Source organism: Etheostoma spectabile, chromosome 17 (genome assembly GCF_008692095.1).
Source record: "Etheostoma spectabile isolate EspeVRDwgs_2016 chromosome 17, UIUC_Espe_1.0, whole genome shotgun sequence".
Taxonomy (NCBI): Eukaryota; Metazoa; Chordata; class Actinopteri; order Perciformes; family Percidae; genus Etheostoma; species Etheostoma spectabile.
In genome coordinates this window covers 2,338,800-2,359,592 of record NC_045749.1, presented here as the reverse complement: position 1 = coordinate 2,359,592, position 20,793 = coordinate 2,338,800, and the positions used below count along the sequence as shown (strand labels likewise).

Sequence of the window (20,793 nt, the reverse complement as noted above, 5' to 3'; positions counted from 1 at the left end):
GTAGTATTGTCTTGGGTGTTGTTAGGCCTGATGTCAAATAGCCGATAGCACCGAGTGAGAATATTGCACCATATCCCCGCGGCTCAGGGACATTATTGCTTTTACAAGACAGTCAGCAGCACCTGTGGTTTTAATTGAAAGCACTCAACACTAAATACAGACCTCTGATAAAGAAAATGAACCAGAACACAGTTAACTAGTTCCTACTTTTACTGCTGGAGTTTTGTAAGTCTAGAGGTCTAAAACAAATCACTCTCATTTCCTTGAGGGCAACATTTCGCACATCTGGGGCGAGGAAGCCTCCAAAGCAAATAAATTGCACAGAAACATTACCGCAGAGAGAAAATGACAAGCTCAGAAGGAAGTTTTTTGCAAGAGTAGGGTGTAGAAAATCAGTGTTATTTAACTTTCTGGAATCAATGTTTCTATAGCAACACCACTCTGGCCTCACTGATATTGGGAAAGGTGTGAAAAATTCCCTGACAGCTGGTGAGCTATTATGAATTAATGTCACCGTGGAGGCTCCGTTAACTACCTGATTTACAAAAACACACATATAGACACTGGCAGACGCCCACACATGCATATATAAGATAGAGAGCAGAGGACTGGCACGCTCGTCATTGAATGATTTTGAAATGTTTTTTTGATAAATTAAGACTGGACCCAGTGAGATGAGCCGGGCTGACAGCAGGAATAGTAACACGGAGACACACAGGCAACTTGCCCAAATATCTTTGGCACAATAAGGCAATTAAGGTACAGAAAAACACTTGATTCAGGGGTGTTAGAGTGATTTGTTTTCCATCGCGAAGGAGCTAAGAGGGTGATAGCATGCAGTGTGAGACCTGTCGAACAACCAAGTGTCAAACAATTCAGGAAATAGGAATTAAGCCTGAAATGCAGTTACGAAGCTACAATTACAGTGGCTTGTATAAGCTTACACACCCATGTAAAAGTTGATTAATTAATAAGAGGAATAAAAAAACATCTTTTAGAAAGTGATCTTAATGCCTTAATTAAAAAAAAATTAGGAAAATCCAACCTTTTAGGAGCACCAATTTTCTTTGTGAATGAATAATGTATTGTAAACAAATAAATGTTCTTCATTAAAATACAGGGGGCATAAGTATACACTCCCCTATGTTAAATTCCTATAGAGGCAGGCACATTTTTGTTATAAAAAGGCCAGTTATGTGTTGGATCCAGGATGCTATGCACCCTGATAATGTTCCCCATGCCTATCTCTACATATGGTAAAGGGTATGTGATGACGCTTTGTGCTGATTTAATAGCCCCAGAACCGTTGAAAGACTGACTAGCCCCGTTGGACAAGCTGGCTAACGTAAGCTAATATGTGCTCGTGGTAGCAAGACTGCAGTTAGATTTTTGTAGTAGGCTATGCAGTTCTGGACTACAAATACAAAAATCTATCTGCTTATTCATGTACGCATTCAGCCAGTTGGAACAGAAAAACACACCAGAATGGGCATGTTTAGCAAGCAATTTGATGGCTGCATTCCTACCAATGCAAGTCGATGTGGAAGAAATCCAAGTATTCAGAATATTTTAAATTAACGGAATACGTTACAAATTACACTTTTGGGCATGTATTCTGTATTCTGTAACAGAATACATTTTGAAATGATCCTTCCCAACACTGTATTTAGCAACAGTAAAGTCCCTGTTGAGACGTAAGACTGGGATTTCAGTCTCTAGCTAGCATCATGAACTTGAATTAGCCGCAGCTGTGAGCCTTTGGCTACGGTAAGCAGAAGGCTAAACTATTAGCAACATTTTCCCTCCATTTCTAAAACACTTTGCTGATGTTGACACGTGTTTTGTTGCATTTATTCTCAGACCCTCTTGAGACTCTTTTGGAGAATTTGTCTCCCCTTTTTTGGGTTGCTTTGCAGTGTAGGCAGTTGTTGCTTCAGTATCTACTTTTTCTGCAGGATTTTTACCATCTGAAGGGACACGCACGCACATTTGCATCGGTGACAACAGAACAGCCGATAGGAAAGCACTTTCTTTCTCTGAAATGACCTGTGCCAAAAGCCACAAGTCTCCCGTCACGTGCTAGATTCCCTAAAGCCTGAAAGCAGAGCCAAGAGGAGGTGAGACTAGTCTGAAGTCTAGTGTTCTGTCAGAACTCTTGAATTACAACATGCTGAAAGATTATTATGGAATTGTTGCCCAATAATGAAAAAAAAACCTGCTTACCCCAGCTTTAAAATAAACTCATTCAACCTCCGTAAAATAAAGGAGCTAGATGTCATCAGAAGCTGGAAGTGTATCCCTCCCACACACACATTTAACAGTATGTTCAGCACAAGTGTGAGATAACACTTTCCATATTAATATCAATTTAAATTACCATTCAAGGATATTGCATCGCTGGGAAATACAGACTTGATTTTTACTGTGATTGATTTTAATACCTTATAGAAGTAGTAAATAGGAGTGGTAAATAACAATGGCTGTCGGAAACAGAAATCAATAAATCTTGCATCTATGTGATTTGTAGTTAAGGAGGTAAGAATACAAGTTCCTTTATGTTTATATAAGTTTTGGTTCGTGATTGAGAAAAAAGATGCTGACAATGGAAACATCTTTGCACAAACATAAGACTGAACTTGAGTCATTGGAGTTAAAAGGAAACTGTAGACACTCATCCATCCCACAGATCTCTACACTCTCACTTTTTACACTATTTTGGCTTCAGACTCCGCTGTCTATTTCTGCTCATGTCTCTCTCATGCAATCCTTTTGTGCTGGCGCAAACATATCTCTCTCATTTCCCATGCACAGAGCATGTTATTTGAATTTTGAAGACGGGATCGTTTCATGCAATTTCATCAGAACTGCCTGCGCTAAAGAACTTTCAGATAAAATTAGCTTGGGTATATAGGGATCCAAGGTGACTGGTGATACTTATGTGTGGTTGTTGGCCAATTAAATCTCTTGATATAGCTTTCTATTCCTGGATTAGGTGACGAACAGAGTTGAATATGTGCCTCTGAAACGCTTGAGATTGCTTGAGTGGGTAATTAAAGAAGATGTATTTATAGTATTGTGTTAGCAGTGGAAACTTTAGTTCATGTTTCCTGAGTTTGATACTGTTTGAAAAAGCTCTCAACTTGTTAAAGGTGCTGTAATGGCTTCATTAGTTTGTCATCTATTTAGTGAGGTACAATAATTAGGAAGTATAGTAAGTGAACGTCTGTTTTTGCCTTTCCTTTGACTGTCGTTAATGAGGAATTTGGGTTCAACTATTAAATATGTTAGAACAGAACAAGGATATCTCAACAGAAGAGAGGATATTTAAGGCTGACAGCATCAGTCGTTTCAACAAATGCCTCAAAATGACATTTATATATGTTCAGCTGACAAAGACCTCTTTTGTCCGTAGTTATAATTATTCCTTTCCATCATAGTGTGATGTTGTTATACGAAGTCTGCAGAGAGAAGATACAAAATGTTGGACTTTGACAGGGGAGGCTCCAGTTTGTTTCCCGTTTTCCTGCCAAAAGCAGCATTGTGATTGGAATCAATCACTCATTACATATTACTCACTTAAAAACATAATCACTGTACTACCTACTCAACAGCAAAAGTAATCAGTTACAATGCTTTCATTTCTCAACCCAGATACCATAAAGCAGCCTTAAAACACATTTTCACTATTTAGTAGACATAGAAAACAGAACATTTTAATCTCCGTCCTACGTTTTGAGAATCTTTACTGACCATCAACAGCTTAACGTCAACCCCGCAGACAAAGAGGTTTACACACCTAACTCTGAACAAAAGCAGTTCCTAAATGCAGGCTTACCAATGGCTAACATTAGCAGGCCAGCTAACTAAGAACACACATCAGGTAAACAAGACAACTTTCGTGTTAGCGAGAGTCTGAAGCTAACAACTCCTGATATCAACTCAGCAAACAAGCAGATCCCCAAAATGTATAACAAGGATCAATAACTGTAATGTTATTACTGAATTTCAAGTGGTATTACGCAAACTTCAACCATTACGACTATTGTTCCCTAACCAAAGTTTGAAAGATGAAGTCATGTGAACCTAAACCATGGTCTTTTTCCACCATGTTGGTACATCTACAGAGATGTTGATGCTGATTTGAATCCAGCTCTGTGCCATGGCAGTGTGGGCAGCGTGTTTAGATTAACGGTGTGTGGCTTCCATCTGAGGCTTTAGTGCATGGATCGCCCAGCAGAGCGAAGCAGAAGAGATCCACCTCACTACGCAAAACAATCTCGTTTCAGATCTTCATCTAAACACACTGCCCACATAAAGATGACACAGAGCTGGTTTAAAATTGGCAAAATATCCCTTCAATAAAACCTCAGTTGCAGCAGTGTCAGATCAGGAAACGCTTCTTTGTTTTGTATCCAACACTTTTGGAGGAGACTGACAAATTATGTCGTGGTGCTGAGGTTGGAAACAAATTAATAAAGATCAAAACATGATTCTTCAGCTGTTGTCGTCCTCAGAAGTGCCGCGTTTTTTCATGACTTTGTTTTTTGGGGGGAAATAACGACAATGTTATGATTATTACACTTTTATCTCATTCCAGTGTAGTTTAATTTGGGGATTGTGAGTGTGTACCTTTGAAAGTTAAATATGAAGGGGACCGCACATTCCAGTCCTTAAAACAGGACCGAGGATCTTTGACTAACATTGATAAGAGCCGATGCGTTTTGCTCAGAGCTTCATCGGCCTCATGAAAAGAGGCATTGTGCCCAAAGGCTTAAAGATACATCTCGCTGTTGTCAGCACCTCCATCTCACAGCACGAGATTACCCTATGAGATTTGGTCACCTTTATTCAGTTCTGGGGTAATCCAGATTTGTGATTTTAGTTTTCATTTTAAAGCAGAAATACCCAAACCATACCATGCCATTGCTATATTATGTTTTAATTACTTTTTGTTGTTGCTATTTGAATTAAAAACACACAACAAAACCACACAAACAGTGAAGTGCTGCTGCAGTCTTTGTGTGCCTTCTAGTTAACTGCAGTCAGATGCATTGTTGATGTGACTGTGAGCCAAGTCACTCCCACAGACCTATAGCTTTATATCATTTCAGCATGACATGCCATCATAACTTGTGATTAACGACCCTTATTAAAAGTATTGACATAAGTGGGAGTGAAATATGATCTGACAGTGATATCGCACGAGGCAAAGTGGCCGCACGGAGAGACACGGAACAAAGACAGTGCACTGTGCTGCCTGTGTTAAAATTATGTTTTTAATTTATTCTTAACGATCGCTACACGACTCTAATGATGATTGTTCTTGTTCTAAAGTGGTTCAACTCTGTAATTTTGGTTTATTTGAAATAATAGACCATAATGAAAATGAGTAAATGTGATTTAATTTCATCTATAATAAAACAGGAGTATGTGGTGTTTTATGTGGGATGTAGTTACGTTAGCACTGCCCCAACGCAACCTCTTGATGTCTCATCTGATGTCTCTCCCCAAAGGACTTTTTGGTGCGTCTCTACAAGGATTCGCTGTAATTATGTTTGCCTGTAACGCTCGGCGAGAACGAGGGAGAATGAAGTACGAGTTTTAGTTGGATTTTAGATTGAGAACAAAAAAGTGAAGAGGCCTCTGACTCATCTGGCGGCTCGAGTCTACCCACACAGTTTTCAGGACTGCACTCCTGACTCATTTTCATTCAGATTTTAATCAAATGCACTTTGGTTTTTCAATTTGCCACCAAGTTATATTTTTAACACCATAAAATATTTTTCAGGTATACTATACTGGATTAGTACTTATAGGAGTTCCAAATAAGATTTTTGTTTTTTATTAAAAAAAAATATTAATTTAATTTAAAAATTAAGATTTTTATTTTATTTTTAGCAGCTCATTTAAATCTGTTGACGTGAGGATTTTAAATAGATTAAGTTCCACTCTACTACCGAAAATGTGCATAAAACTAGTTATGTGTGGCTTCTGCATGTGTCCCTTTGTAAAACAGCATATACAGTATGTGTCATGTCAAGCTAAGGACAGATATATATATGTAAAGAGAAGAAAGAAATACTCTTGACTTTTTCTCGCTGTGGCTCAGTGGTCGCCTGTCAGTCGGAAGGTTGTTAGTTTGATCCCTGGCCCTGCAGGTCCACGTCAAAGTGTCCCTGGGCAAGACACTGAACCCCGAGTTGCCCCCGATGCTGCGCCATCGGAGTGTGAATGTGTGTGAGTGTTTATCTGATGAGCAGGTGGCACCAAGTACGGCAGCCTCGGCCACCGTGTGTGAATGTGTGTGAACGGTGAAAGGTTCCTGTACTATGTAAAATCGCTTTGAGTAGTCGTTAAGACGAGAAAAGTGCCATATAAAAACAGTCCATTTACATTTTTGCTGACGTCAAACATCTTGAACACTTAAAAGGTAGAAATCGGGATGACAGATGATGTTTGAGGACGGATGCCGAGCCAGAGGAGCTCTCAGTGTAAGAGGGCGACCCTTTTCCAGCTTGCCCACCCCTCCATCTGCATCTTTCTGCCTCCAATACCAAGTCAATTAACCTAATGGAAGTGGCAATTAATTAACTCAGCAAATACAATGATTAAGGACCTGACAATCAGCTGAGTGGGAGTGGTTCAAGCCGTGCTGATTTAGAGGTAATGACTTTCTGGCAAAGAAAAAAAAAAATCCCCCTCACAAACATGAACATGCACTTTGCATTCAACTGGATTTATGTCAATTAAATGTCGGTAGCTTCAAAGCTGAAATGAGTCCCAACGTCAAAAAATCTGACTCCCCCCCCCCAAAAAAAGACTTGAGTCTCACACTGCAGACGTCATACACTTGAACTTTTCAAAATAAAAGCACTTCAGTTTGACTTTTTTCAGCTAAAACAAAGCCCAGTAACCATCGGACACAGGGCCTTACCGTGTTTCTTTGGCTGTTGGTTCCTATTGGTCCTCTGAACACCCCCTTGATGCTCCTCAGCTGTCCGTCATGCAGATGGGTGGAACTGATCACAATGTAGTAGCACGCCATTGGATTTGTCTCTTAAATATCTTGTGCATCTATCTGGACTTTGAAGAAAAAGTCTGCTTCCTCTCCTCCTTCTTCTATCTTCCTCAACTCTCTCCCGCTCTCCTCATTGCGTCTCTCCTCTGTTTTATAAAGTAGAGGAGGGATGGAAGAAATGAGAAAAAAAAAAAGGAGTCGCACAGTTTCTCCCCCAGCTGCTCTGATTTATTCTCTCTCTCTTTAAGTTTTTGCCGGTTGACTCTTTGACTTTGGCTTCTCTCTGCTCATCTCCCCTCAGTCTCTTTTTAAATATTTCACCCTCTACTTCTCCTTTTTTTCCAATCTTATCTTCTTGTCATTGTCTAAATGTGTTTTTTTATTCTTCTCTGGGTTTTTTTCCTAAAAGAAGTGCCTCCCACTAGGTCTTTCTTTTTAAATATTCCTCTTAGTAAGCCTCTCCAGATGTTTTGCTCCCACCTTTCATTCATTAATCTTTCCTTGTCATTGAATACCTATTCTCTCTCTCTCTCTCTCTCTCTCTCTCTCTCTCTCTCTCTCTCTCTCTCTCTCTCTCTCTCTCTGTCTCTTTCTTGCTGAGTCGAAATTTATTCCTGAAATCTCAGCCTCTCATTGATCAGTCTTGCAGTTCCTCTAACTATCTGCTGTCCGCTGCCTCCCTCTCCTCACTTCACAATCGCTCCAACCCCCTTTTGTTTTCCCTCTTTGTCTCTGTATCTCTCTAAGTGGAAGGGAGGGATACTTTTTTTTTATCCTCCTCTTACTATCTCCCCTCCTCTTGTCTCTGTGTCTCTCCTCGTTTCTTTTTGCTCTGCGCCTCCTTGTTAGTGTGGAGAAGAAGTCTGTCTTCCTCTCTGTCAGAGCAGACGTGCAGCTTCCTCTCAGATGCTCCTCTCCTCTCCTCTGCTGCGCTGCATGTGTTCGCTCTCCTCCCTCCCTCTCTCCGCTGATCTCTTGCTCTGTGGCCAGCAGAGTGGTTTGCTCCTCAGTTACCCGCGGTTACCATCTGCCCTTTTAACGCATGGAATGCTGACGCTTGCTCTCTCCTCCCTTTCTTTCTCTCCACCCCCAACCCTTCCTCTCCCGTCCTCCCTCCCTCCATGTCTTTATTGCTGCCTCTCGTCTTGCTGTCTTTCTTCTCTCTTTAATCATCTCCCTCCTTCCCTCTTGCTCCCAAGCCAAAGGAGACAAGCTCCATCTACTGGTAGGAAACATATAGAGAGGACAAGGAAGGGGGGGTGAACAGCAGGAGGTAATATTTAATTCCACCCATGTTGTATGTGGAAAAACTGTATTTTAACCATTTTTACACAGAAACACACGTTTAGATAACCATGGTGGTGATTTAATGTCTTGCTCAAGGGCACCTGGTTCTCCTGCTGTCATGTTGGTCTTTAAAGGTCCCATATTTTGCAAATTTTGTAAGGTTTAAGGTTCACAATTGTCTTTTGGGTTTCAACTAGAACATGTTAACATGCTTGACTGTTCAAAAAACGCATTGTTTTTCTTATACTGTCTCTCTGAACACATCTGTTTTAACCCTCTATCTGAAACGTTTCATTTCAGCGCCTGTCTCTTTAAGCCTCCCCTCTTGAAAAAGCTCTTCTCTGATTGGTCAGCTTCTCTTGGTCTTCTGCACCGTCATTGCAGCCAGGGAATGACTGTATCAGCACTTTATACCTACATACAAAGTATAGTTGGGACATCACAATCATACAGAAATCCTGACGGCTCGTTTGAAGGTGATAAAGACGTGGACGTCTCACTTTTTATAATATGGAACCTTTAGCTACAAAGAATACACAGAAATTGGACGAGGTGGTCAGAGTGTGTTACGACAAATGAATGGCTAAATCGATTATTTGGGGGCACATTTACACAAGTAAAATAAGATTTAGGCATGACAAACTTTTGACTTACTATCCCCAAATTAGATTTAATAAGTAAAAAACATGAACTTTCATTATACCCAATGTTTACCAATTACCTGTTATTTTATTGGTGGAAATGGGCTTCCGTGTTATGGCGTCTTTAAAGGCAGAATAAGTAGGATTTATGAGTTGCAGTTTCTTAACACAAAGTCGGCCCCTCCGCCCCAGCCCAACGAGGGTCACATTGCTCGGCAGCAGTAGAAAGCCAACCCCACATTTACTCTCATTTTGGAACAAACTTTGTCAGCTTGGTGTTTTGCTTGCTATGAGCGCTATATTTGTCACTTCCTCTCGGATGCATGCTTACCATCTACCACGTGGTTGCTTATTTTTATGAAGGTTAACGCCCAGAAACGTCCTGAACACGGCAAGATAAGAAATACAGGCAGAGGGCAGGGTCTCTGAAGATACAGACCCCGAGCCCGTTTGAGCCAACGTTCAGACAAATTACTTGTTTTTGAAAAGAGACAGCTATTCCACACACAAAACACCTATGTCGCTATTTTTCTTTCAAACTTTCGTTTCTGACATCACACAGGTCAACAACGGACTCTATTAGGATTAAACACTAGAGGTGTTTGGTGCATGTACAAATTAATCTTCTCACTCAGCTGACCATGCCTAATCCAAATCTGTCTCTGACCAATACAGTAGCTTTTAGCGGAGGAGCTCCTCTCTCTCTCTCTCTCTCTCTCTCTCTGGTGACTGAAAGCTCTGTCAGCTGTGATATACAGTGCATTACTGCCTTGTTAAAAGCTCATTAAGCCACACAAACCTGATCCACATAAACCACATCATGATGCAATAACTCTGTGTGCGAAAAGGTTCCTGCTGAGCTGTTACCTTTATAAACAGCTCTTGTCTGAACGAGCTACAGACTGAACATCAGTCAAAATCAAACACCGAGGCGGTCGGTCAGAATGAAAGGAAATGTCTTTCTTATATATATATATATATATATAAATATATATATATATATATGTGTGTTTGAATGTATGTATGTATATAAAAATATATATATATATAATATATATATATATGTGTGTGTGTTTGTATGTATGTATGTATGTATATATATATATATATATGTGTTTGTATGTATGTATATATATATATATGTGTTTGTATATATATATATATATATATAGCAATTTCAACATAACACTTGACCGATTCGAAAAGGTAGATAGGTAGAAGCCCTACTCTTATCAGGTCCTATCCCCATAAATGGACATGTGTTCTCTGAGAAAGGCTTTGACACAAACTACATAACGACGATGACTAATCTTTGAACAGAACTGAAGGAAACGATTCAAATCAGCAAAGTGATTTGCAATTTTCACTTCTACAAGCAACACAACACAAGTGGTTGCAAGGAAATTCCCAGTAACTCAATTATCTAAATGATTTGAAGTGAATGTGAAGCAGGACATAAAAAGGACAGGTCCATTGCATGACATTAGAAAACTGCATTTCCATTACAAGTAAGTACAGTTTGGGTCACAGTTTAACCTGGAAGTGACTCTGCAAAAGCTAATGGATGTTTCCAGCTGCTGAGTGGTTTGAATAATGTGGTATAAAACGGGAAGCTATTGTTTACAACCTGTCTGATTGTGTGACCACTTGTGCTTCTGTCATTAATGGACTCTGTTCTGATGACTTTAACACATTATCAGATGTATAAATGATAAAATTCATGGTCAAAGCTTCAAGCAGAGACAGACGTTCTACCTGTAGTTATGATCCACGGTTGCTGGAACCACATTGGAAGGATTTAGATCTAAGGAGCCTACAGAGCTGTAAAGCAACATGTAACATTTTAAAAACCAACCTTACAATCAGTTGTCTGTGGGAGGCCAGTAGAGGGGAGAAACCGTGTCACCGTTGATGCCGGGTAGAAGTCGGGCAGGCAGGCGAGACAGAGCTGACTCACACAGAGAATCACAAAAATCAAGATGGTAAGACGTAAAGGCATGTTAAACAGTCTCCATATCCTTAAAGGAGAGAAGACATTTTGGGTAAATCAAGTATTGCACAAAGTCTGCTTTTCAGCTCAAAAGCTAAAATGGATCACTCGTTTAATCCACAAGAATTACAGATGAGTCGAGAGAATCTACAGTACAGTTATCTCCACGTGTCGACACGTTGGTTCGTGTATTTGTTTCATTGTCGTCGCATTAATCCTTTCGATGCAAGTTTTTTTTGTCCTTTAAGAAAGGAAAATCACAAGAACTAGAAAGAAATTTCAAAGTTGGGCTTTTTAGCTCTGTCAACATCAAATATTCCTCTTTCTCTTATCAGTCCTGCCTCTGCATGTAATCCTGTTTAGTCAGTCTTCTGGAAATGTTGATTCTGAGCCCTTCTGTATTTATCTGAACAATTGTAAATGTATTCCAGCAAAACTGGATAAAAATGTTCACTTATAGCAAAAGGTTGGTTGTCTCAAATTTGAATGACTTTTGCATATCTTATTTCTTTTCAAGCTCTGAGGACTTTTCTCTATTTCCAAACTCCACACATTGCTTCAACTTGAGCCTCATGCACCATATTATCGCTTCCTCACTAAAATTGAAGCCGACCGGGAAAAATAACTCATAAAAAGTAATACAGATGAATTATGGATTTGTGTCTTGTATGGAATTAATAAAGCACCTCATGTGCTCGTTTCAGTTTAACAAAACATTTCTCTCCATCTTATTGACTCCTTAAAATGCTGATGATAAAAACAAGCAAAACAACTTTGATGAAGGCAGTGAGATTTTCTGACCTTAATGCTTACAGCAAGTTTCCTAAATCCCAAGTAAAATAAATTAGAATAAACATTGTATGACTAATATCAACAAGGTTGGCAAATTTAATTAAAAGGATATTTTGTATCATCTGCACACCTTAACATTTCAGGGTTTCTTTGATTATATTCTTCTGTTTAATGATGCACCTTTAATTAAAGTGGAACTTTTATGCTTTTCTGTATTTCCTTTCATATCTATAATGTTATAATGTTGTATTTTCATGTCAATCGTCAATGAGGGAAACGTATTTAAGAGAAACCCCGTGAGCTAAAACGTTAAGATATCAAACTGCTCTGTTTTTCAGTTGGGTTTTTTCTACACTCACAGTTGTTTTGACTCTGTTAGGCAACTCTGAGCCGGCCTTCTGTGATTGGTCATCTTCTCCGGGTCAGGCAGGACTGGAATGTTCTTCTTTAAACTACATTGTCGCATGTAGCTGCATGCTAACGGCAGTAAAAGAGGTCATCTTGGTTGTCAATGTTGTTAATTTCTCCCCGAATCCAAGTCAAATTACTCTTAACACATTTCCGGTTATGTAGTATTTGGTTTAAAAGCCTCTATCTGTGATTTTTGACAGTAGAAACTTGCTGCTATTTTAGTGTCCACTGCTAACAACAGTAGCTGCATGCTAACGGCAGATAACTGTAATCTTGGCGGCCAATGTTGGTAATTTTTCCCCAATTTTGGGTCAAATTTCTCCTAATACATTTCCGGTTATGTAGTATTTGGTTTAAATGCCTCTATATGTTTGTTTTTTTCACAGTAGAAACTGCTGCTATATCAGTGTCCACTGCTAACAACAGTAGCTGCATGCTAACGCCAGATAGCTGTCATCTTGGCGGCCAATACTTGGTCATTTCTCCCCAATTTTGGGTCAAATTACTCACATTACTACTGAAACATGTTTGACTGTGTGGTTTAGAAGCCTTGATTACAAAGTAGTTGAATGGTTGGGCATGTTGTCCTCATGTATACATCCTCAATTACCCAATGCATAGATAATGTGTGAAAATGTGCTGTATACATACCATACAGGTGTGCTCACACCCTCACTTATACCTGAAGAAGACCATTTCTGATTGTAACTAGCATTGTGTGAGTGTATTTTTTAGTATGTTTGTGCAGATTGTTACCACCTGCAAAGAAAACAAAATGTGCCTCCTGATGATCTCCCAGGCTGGACCGTGTTAAGTAAAAGTGCACAACCTTTTGAAATAAGGGCAACCTGCAACGCTTCACTGCACAAACACTCTGTTCAAGTCACACAACCATTAATTGTAGGTTTTTCCTACTTGTATACTATTACTATATTATCCAACATGGATGAGATAAAACACTAGGTGTCTTGGTGCCCCAGCAGAAACCACACATATTATTTTTGATCCTGTCCCTAGTTAACAGAACACTGGTCCTCTATTCTTAAATCTTCATCTGCAACATTAAATGCATGTAGATGAAAGCCCGCTGCTGAGATGGATTATTTTCTGGTGTTCCACTTAGATTTCATTCAGTAAGAAACAAAACAAATCTTTTCTTGTGTTTCTCACTGAATAATTCTGAATTACTGCATTTGCATCGGTGTTGGCTTGTAGGAGGATTGTTCCTTGACAGGAAATTGTCAAGCCCCCCAGAGCCTCTCTCTGGTTTAGTGACCAAATATTGTTGTTGAGCTTTGAGAAAATGAAGTACACAGTAAGAGGCTTATCTGATAAATTTCCTCCTACTTTGGGTCCCATGATCCAATACAGCAATAAGCTTAAAACCCTCCCATCGGCTCCACTAGATTAATTTTACACAAATACAAATCTAACTTCATACTCCCTGGCCAATTCTTCTGGTGCTTTACGCATTAGTTTGTACTGTACACACACATTATTTAGTTTTTATTTGTAGAAATAACACATACAGAATGAGACACCAGGGTAAGGTATACTGTACAAGTACCCTTATATTTCCCCCTTCTTCTCCCTGTTTTGTATGGATGTTATGTTTTTTCAATGCAATGGCAAGATAATGAGGGTTTGCTGGTGGATTTTAATTCATGTTTGGGGGTTGGGAAGATAAGCAGGAAATCATTGAAATACTGAATGCGCTAAAATAATATTGTGTGTGTTGAATGAATGCCTGGTTTATTTTATAAGATATCACACCCACGTGAAGTCAGCAACAGAAATAATGCAAATGTTGATTTTTCTACACATTTATGTGGAAGAAGAAAAAATGAAAAACAGATTAGAAATGTTTTTGTTCCAGTTTCTTGGTGAGAAGATATATGCAAGTTGAAGAGAGGAGGATTTTGGAAGTGCAGTTAGTCATGTCTGGGGAAAAAAGAAGATAACGTGAAATCTCTGCTGGCAGATTCATGATTTAGATGTTTTACAAATGCAACAAAACATATTTTAATTGTAAAAATATGGAAAATATCACAGAACAGAAACATACGCTGTGAAATGAATACTTCACCTAATCAAATGAATTCATACATAACTCTAACATTCACATATGACGGTATGATGATACATATGGTAAGGCAAGGCAAGGCAGCTTTATTTGTATAGCACATTTCAGCCAATGGCCATTCAAAGTGCTTTACACAAAATCAGTTAAACAGATAACACAAGTAAACAGTTAAAAATCACAACATTAAAACCGTAAAACACATGAATAGACGTAAAAACAAGAGAAACATAAAACACAGAATAAAATTTACAGTGCAGCATAAGAAATTTAAAGAAATGATTAGTCATTTAAAGAAAGGCAGCATCAATAAAAGGTCTTCAGCCTTGATTTAAAAGAACTGAGAGACAGCGGATCTACAGGTTTCTGGAGTTTATTCCATATGAGGAGCATAGAAACTGAAAGCTGCTTCACCCTGTTAGTTCTGACTCTGGGGACAGAAAGCAGACCGTCCCATGACCTGAGAGGTCTGGTGGTTCTAGTGTAGTACAGATCAGCAATATATTTGGACCTAAACCGTTAGTGATTTATAAACTACAAGATACTTTGAAATCAATTCTTTGAGACAGGAAGCCAGTGAAAGACTTCAGACTGGAGTGATGTGATCCAGTCTCTTGGTCTTAGTGGACTCGAGCACAGCGTTCTGAATCAGCTGCAGCTGTCTGATTATTTTTAGGGAGACCGTAAAGACCCCGTTACAGTAGTCAAGTCTACTGGTGGAAGCATGGACCATTTTTCCAAGTCCTGTTGACACATAAGTCCTTTAACCCTTGATATATTCTTAATGATAGTAGGCTGACTTTGTAATTGTCTTAATGTGGCTGTTAAAGTCAGTCTGAGTCCATGACTACACCAGATTTCTGGCTTTGTCTGTTGTTTTTAACATTGTTGTTTGAAGCTGAGCGCAGACTTTTTCGTTCCTCTCTTGCCCAAAACAACCACCTCGTTCCTTCATTTAATTCAGAAAGTTCTGGCACATCCAGCCGTTAATTTGTTCGATGCACTTAGTCAGTTTTTGTATTGGACTATAGTCCCCGGCGATAAGGTTATGTAAATTTGTGTGTCGTCCGCATAACTATGGTAACTTATTTTGTTTTTCTCCATAATCTGAGCCAGTGGAAGCATGTAGATGTTAAACAGAAGAGGCCCCAGAATGGAGCCTTGCGGAACTCCGCACGTCATATTTGTACGCTCAGATGCATAATTACCTATAGACACAAAGTAATCCCTATTCTTTAGGTAGGATTCAAACCAGTTTAGTACTGAGCCAGAAAGGCCAACGCAGTTTTCCAATCGGTCTAGTAGTATGTCATGGTCGACCGTGTCAAATGCAGCACTGAGATCAAGTAATACTAAGATTGAAATTTTGCCATTATCTGTGTTAAGGTGGATGTCATTAAAGACTTTGACAAGAGCCGTTTCAGTGCTGTGGTGTGGTCGAAACCCGACTGAAAGGTATCAAAACTGTTACTTATGACAAGAATGGTTGAGTTTTGAAAGACTACTTTTTCAATGATTTTACTTAAAAACGGAAGGTTTGATATTGGCCTATAGTTGCTCATTAGTGACTTGTCTTTTTGTTCTTTTTTAGAAGTGGCTTGATTACTGCAGTTTTCAGGGCCTGTGGAAAGATACCTGAAAGAAAGTGTGTTCCAATCTGTAGAAGATCAGAAGTCAAACAATTGGAAACATTTTTGAAAAGTCCCTTGGTAGAACCAAGGCAACAGTCGAGGTTTCGATGTTGAATAATGTCCTCCAGGTTTGTATGGTTGATCGTGTGAAATTCTGTCATATTGGAACTATTTTTGCTTGAACACTGTGACAACACATATCCTGGACTTGATATGGGGCACTGACTGTTTGTCTAATCTTTTGATTTTTGTCTTTGAGAAGGGCAAAGTCATTGCAGGCCTTGGTAGATAAAAGTTCAGATGCTACTGTACTGGAGGGTTTGTTAACCTATCAACAGTAGCAACAAAGCACGGATTATATTGTTTCTAGAGATAATATCAGAGAAAAAGGACCTTCTTGCATTCCTCATTTCCAATTATAAATGCGAAGTCTCTCTTTATAGGAGTTATAATGGACCAGAGATTTGTTTTTCGCCACCTTCGTTCAGCTTTCCTACACTCCTTTTTTCTGTTCTCACCGTAGACATTTCTCCGGAGATCTTTTCTTACCAGATACAACTTTGACCTTAGTGGGAGCAATGGCATCAATAACATTTGTAATTTTACAGTTGAAATTATCTACAGCTCACTGACTGATGCCCAGAGAGGCTGGTGTGGAGGAGAAAGCTGTATAAATGTGTCACTGTGTGTTTCAGTGATATACCGTTTTCTGATTATCTTTGTTGGACACTTTTGGGCACAGAGATAGTGCCGTAAAGAACACAGGAATGATCTGAGAGAGCAACGTCAGTCACCACAACCTTGGAAATGTTCAGACCTTTGGAGACAATCAATCCAGAGTGTGCCCCTTATTTGTGGTGGGCTCCGTCACATGCTGAGTCAGTCCAGTTCTCAAAAACACAACACAGCTCTTTTGTCCCCCTGTCCTGGGGCTGTCAACATGAATGTTAAAATCACCCCGCAATGATTACCACATCAAAGTTAATGCAGATAATAGACAGCAGTTCAGTGACAGTCATCAATGAAGGTTGCACATATTTAGGTGGCCTGTATATTTAGAAACATCGCTTGAGGGGAAGATCTTAATTGAAGAGCAACATATTCAAAAGAAACAAAATTTCCATAACCATACCATATGGTAATGTGCACTTTTCTAAATGCAGATGACATACATGCAGCTATGCTTGTAAGCATTGTGTGCTCATGATGTAAAGAAATGCACATAAACTGTGAAAGCCGACAGTAGCGGGGGGAAAAAGCACTTTATTTATGTCGGTATTTCTATTTCTTGCATTGTTCATTTCGTGGCTGGATTTGTTTTTTTTATGGGCTGTGTGGGATGTTTTGGAAAAAAAAAAAAGGATTCTCCATTGTTTGCTTCTGCAGTTCATCAAATCTAATGTAAGCCAACAGGCCAGATAACACTGTACCGCTTTAGGGGGAATTATTCAACATCCTGTATGTAACCGACCTCTTGTGTCTCTTAATATTCTTACATCGAGGCCTGAACAGACTGAGATGGTGGTTGGACCCCATGAGACCCTGCAGATGGGACAGCTTGTGCCATACTGTGGAAAGCCACATCCAGACGGTAAAATGTCACAAAAATGTCAGGGGAAACCGAGTTGGCTTCACAGCCGATACTCTTCAGTGATACACCATTGAACGGCACCAAAGAAAAGGCCAAACTCTCCTATACTCAAGTACTGTCACAGACTGCACATTGGCACCGTCGCCATTGGTCACACACTGGTTCAATATTGTATCCGCCTGTTTTTCAATTTAAGACTATAACAAGGAGAGTTGTGTATTTATTGGACAGCAGTGCACATTTATTAGGAAAAACAAAGCCGCAGGCTCCACATATTTAGTTATTAACAGTGACAGAGGCCTGCCCTTTGCAATCAGTCCGTGGCTCTAAAGGCGTGTTAAATAATCTATGACCTTTATAGGACTAGTAGGAATTGCCACCAATTTGGCAGAACTTATCTCCTCCTCCAGGTCTCTGGCACAGAACCAACCTCCACCCCTCTGCCTCTCCTGAGTAAAGGCATCCTGCAACTTTTCAAAAGGGGACAAATACACTGTCTAATGCTAATCCAACACAAATGTCTTATTTGAAGAGTTCATGCATCAGAATGCAAAATACTGGAACAGAAATAATAACGCTCGTGTAGTTGTCCCTTGTTCAGCAGCTAACAAATCTATAGCTGTGTCCCAAATCCATAGGGTATAAAGAGTACATACTACTGTATATACCAATAATCATAGTATACATTTTGTTTGTTAGCATTAAAAAAGTCTGTAATATTAAAAAATATAACCTTTACCATTCCTACAAACAGGAAAGTATATTTCAATACAGTACTAATTATACTTGCCTTAGATTTCTTACTTTTTTTTTTTTTTTTCAAGATCTTTTCTTTAGTTTCAGTTCCCTATAGTATTTGTCACAGCTTATTTTCGTTTTTAGTTTTAGTTCACCATAATAACCCTGGTCTCGATAGGTTGTGGCTCCCTCTGTTGGGATTGTGCTGGTTTAATATTAATTAACCCCACATGTGGAGAATTGTTTGTAATTACCTGTGAAACACGCTGATGAAAGGCGCCCTGTCCAAAATGTCTTTGTGGCAATACAAAAAGTATTACTTGGAGGGCTTTTTAAAAGTACTTTTTCAAATTATTTTCCAAGATCTCTCCCATTTCCTTTGTGTATTGCATTGCGGAGGATCAGTGTCCCATCAACAGTCTACACAAAAGTCAGCCGTATTTATATGCATACAGTTTGGTACAAATTAAAAACCTAAACCCTGACACACACAGTAATTAGTATGCAGTATGGATATAATATATATGATGTTTAGTAGGTGAAATGTCAACCACAGTCACAATCTAAGTTTAGCTTGTTAGCGTGTTAACATTTAGCACTAACCACAAGGCACACCTGAGGCTGATGTCTTTAGTTTTTTTGGTAAAGTATACATAAGTATATATAAGTATATATAAAGTATACATTCTTTTTATTATTATTATTATTTATTATTATCATTGAGCCTGCTCAGGCAGGTTTATTTTCCTTCGTGCCAAATTCTGTGAAAAAGGCATCAAGCACTGACCAATCAAAAGCAGGTCAATGAGTAGGACTGTTTTCGTGAAATTTGGATAGGGGAAAAGTCAACCAAACTACCGTAAATAAGCTGTGCTCCGGCCAGTGGCTGTGGAAGAGGTCATTTGGCATGCTGATGAGAGGACACTTGAACATTTCCAAAAAACTCTCTTGCACACTTGTTGGTATTGTGCCATTAGTTAAGCTACCCTGTGCCAATGGTGGTAAGTGTGGTTGCTGAACCCCCCCCCCCCATATAGAGTACTCTCACCAACATTGACTCCTACTATGGGAACCTCTCAGTGAGACACGGGATAAAGCTGACCCAGGTGGTTAACTAAGCCGGCAGTGAGATCACTGGATTTAAACAATTGAAACTCCAGAAGCTATTTAACCAGTCCATGACAGAAAAGGTAACCCCGAGGTATAATGACCCCACCTGCACCAACCTTTACACATCATTCCAGCTGTCGCCGTCAGGAAAGACGGGTACAAGAAGTCATTCGTGCCCTCTGCTTTGGCCAAAACAGAGAGCAAATAAAACAACTCCCATCCCCCACAGTCCACTGCTGCTGTTGAAAATGTATTTCAGCTGCCCTTTACTGTCTGTTTTACGCTGTTGCCAGAAGGCCAAAAGCAAATGTCCACTTCAGGTTATGTAATGGATTCTTATCTTCTCTTATCTAGACCGAAGGAGTGGCCCGACTGACCAGCTGCCTTTGCCACTGTCGTTGCTCCATTTGCTTGAAAACTGACGTTGTAAAAGCAGACACATCTGAACAGCTGTTGAAGTCATCACACAGTCACAATTAATATTCATAATTGCAGTTAAATTATGGTCATTTTGGGCTTTGGGACAGTAAACCTGATGCTTATTATATGTCCCTGAAACATTGCAGATTACAATGTGCAACCCAGAGAATGTATTTTCTGTCTTTCAAAAGGAAGATGTGGACTGATGTATTTAGGTCAAGCTTTCAATACAGTTAATAGCGCAGAACATTTTCTCCTCTACGGTTTGGGCCGTTAACTCCAACACCCAGGACATTAATGAGGACAATAATGATCAGTAAATGCTCTCCGCTGGGTGAGCAACAAACACACGCCTGCTCTTTAGACTTTGTTGCCATTTAAACAGTGAAGATTAGGCTATGATACCTTTGTGTGCTGTGAATTTGCAGCGTTATGAGCTCGTCCCAGCAGAATTTGTTGATTAGCATGTGAGCCAACTGGATTATCCCTCATTATCTAACAAGCTAATTACAAGCTAATTATTTCAAGGGAGCGAGGTTAGCGGTTCAACTTTGCAAAGTTGTGAAATTGATACGGACAATGCAGCAGTGAGGATAATAATTATAACAGTGTATCTGCTTGTGTAGTTGAGAAAGAAATCCGGTTGAACCTCAGGAAAAAGTGATACATCTTTAATTAGAAAACAATTTATACTGCAAAGAAACAAGTGCCTCTAAAATAGGTAATCAGACACTCAAACACCTTTACTACTGTGGAATGAAAAGGAGACAGTTTTTCATTTACAAACTCTATTTTTAGAGAAATGACCCATTCAACACATGCATACATACTGAGCAAGTGCATCGACAGACATATGGCACACCTTGCATTGAAATTTCTTTTAGTGAATACATTATCACATTCTTTCTGTGTTGCATTTCTTTCAAGAAACAAAACAATGTTTAGGGAGTCATTAAAAGGTCCCATGGCCTGAACATTTCACTTTGAGGTTTTTAAACATTAATATGAGTTCCCCCAGCCTGCATGTGGCCCCCCAGGGGCTAGAAATGGTGATAGGTATAAACCCAGCCCTGGGTATCCTGCT

At 39.4% G+C, this 20,793-nt stretch overlaps 1 protein-coding gene across 1 annotated transcript in view; it reads right to left on the bottom strand.

The window, feature by feature from the left end:
* LOC116705013 (uncharacterized) overlaps nucleotides 1-8,071 on the bottom strand; it is a 60,962-nt gene extending 52,891 nt beyond the window's left edge. The window contains exon 1 of the mRNA XM_032540848.1: nucleotides 6,935-8,071. The gene's annotated coding sequence lies outside the window, so the exon portion shown is untranslated. The remainder of the gene's footprint in view (nucleotides 1-6,934) is intronic.
* Between the last annotated feature and the right edge of the window lie 12,722 nt (nucleotides 8,072-20,793).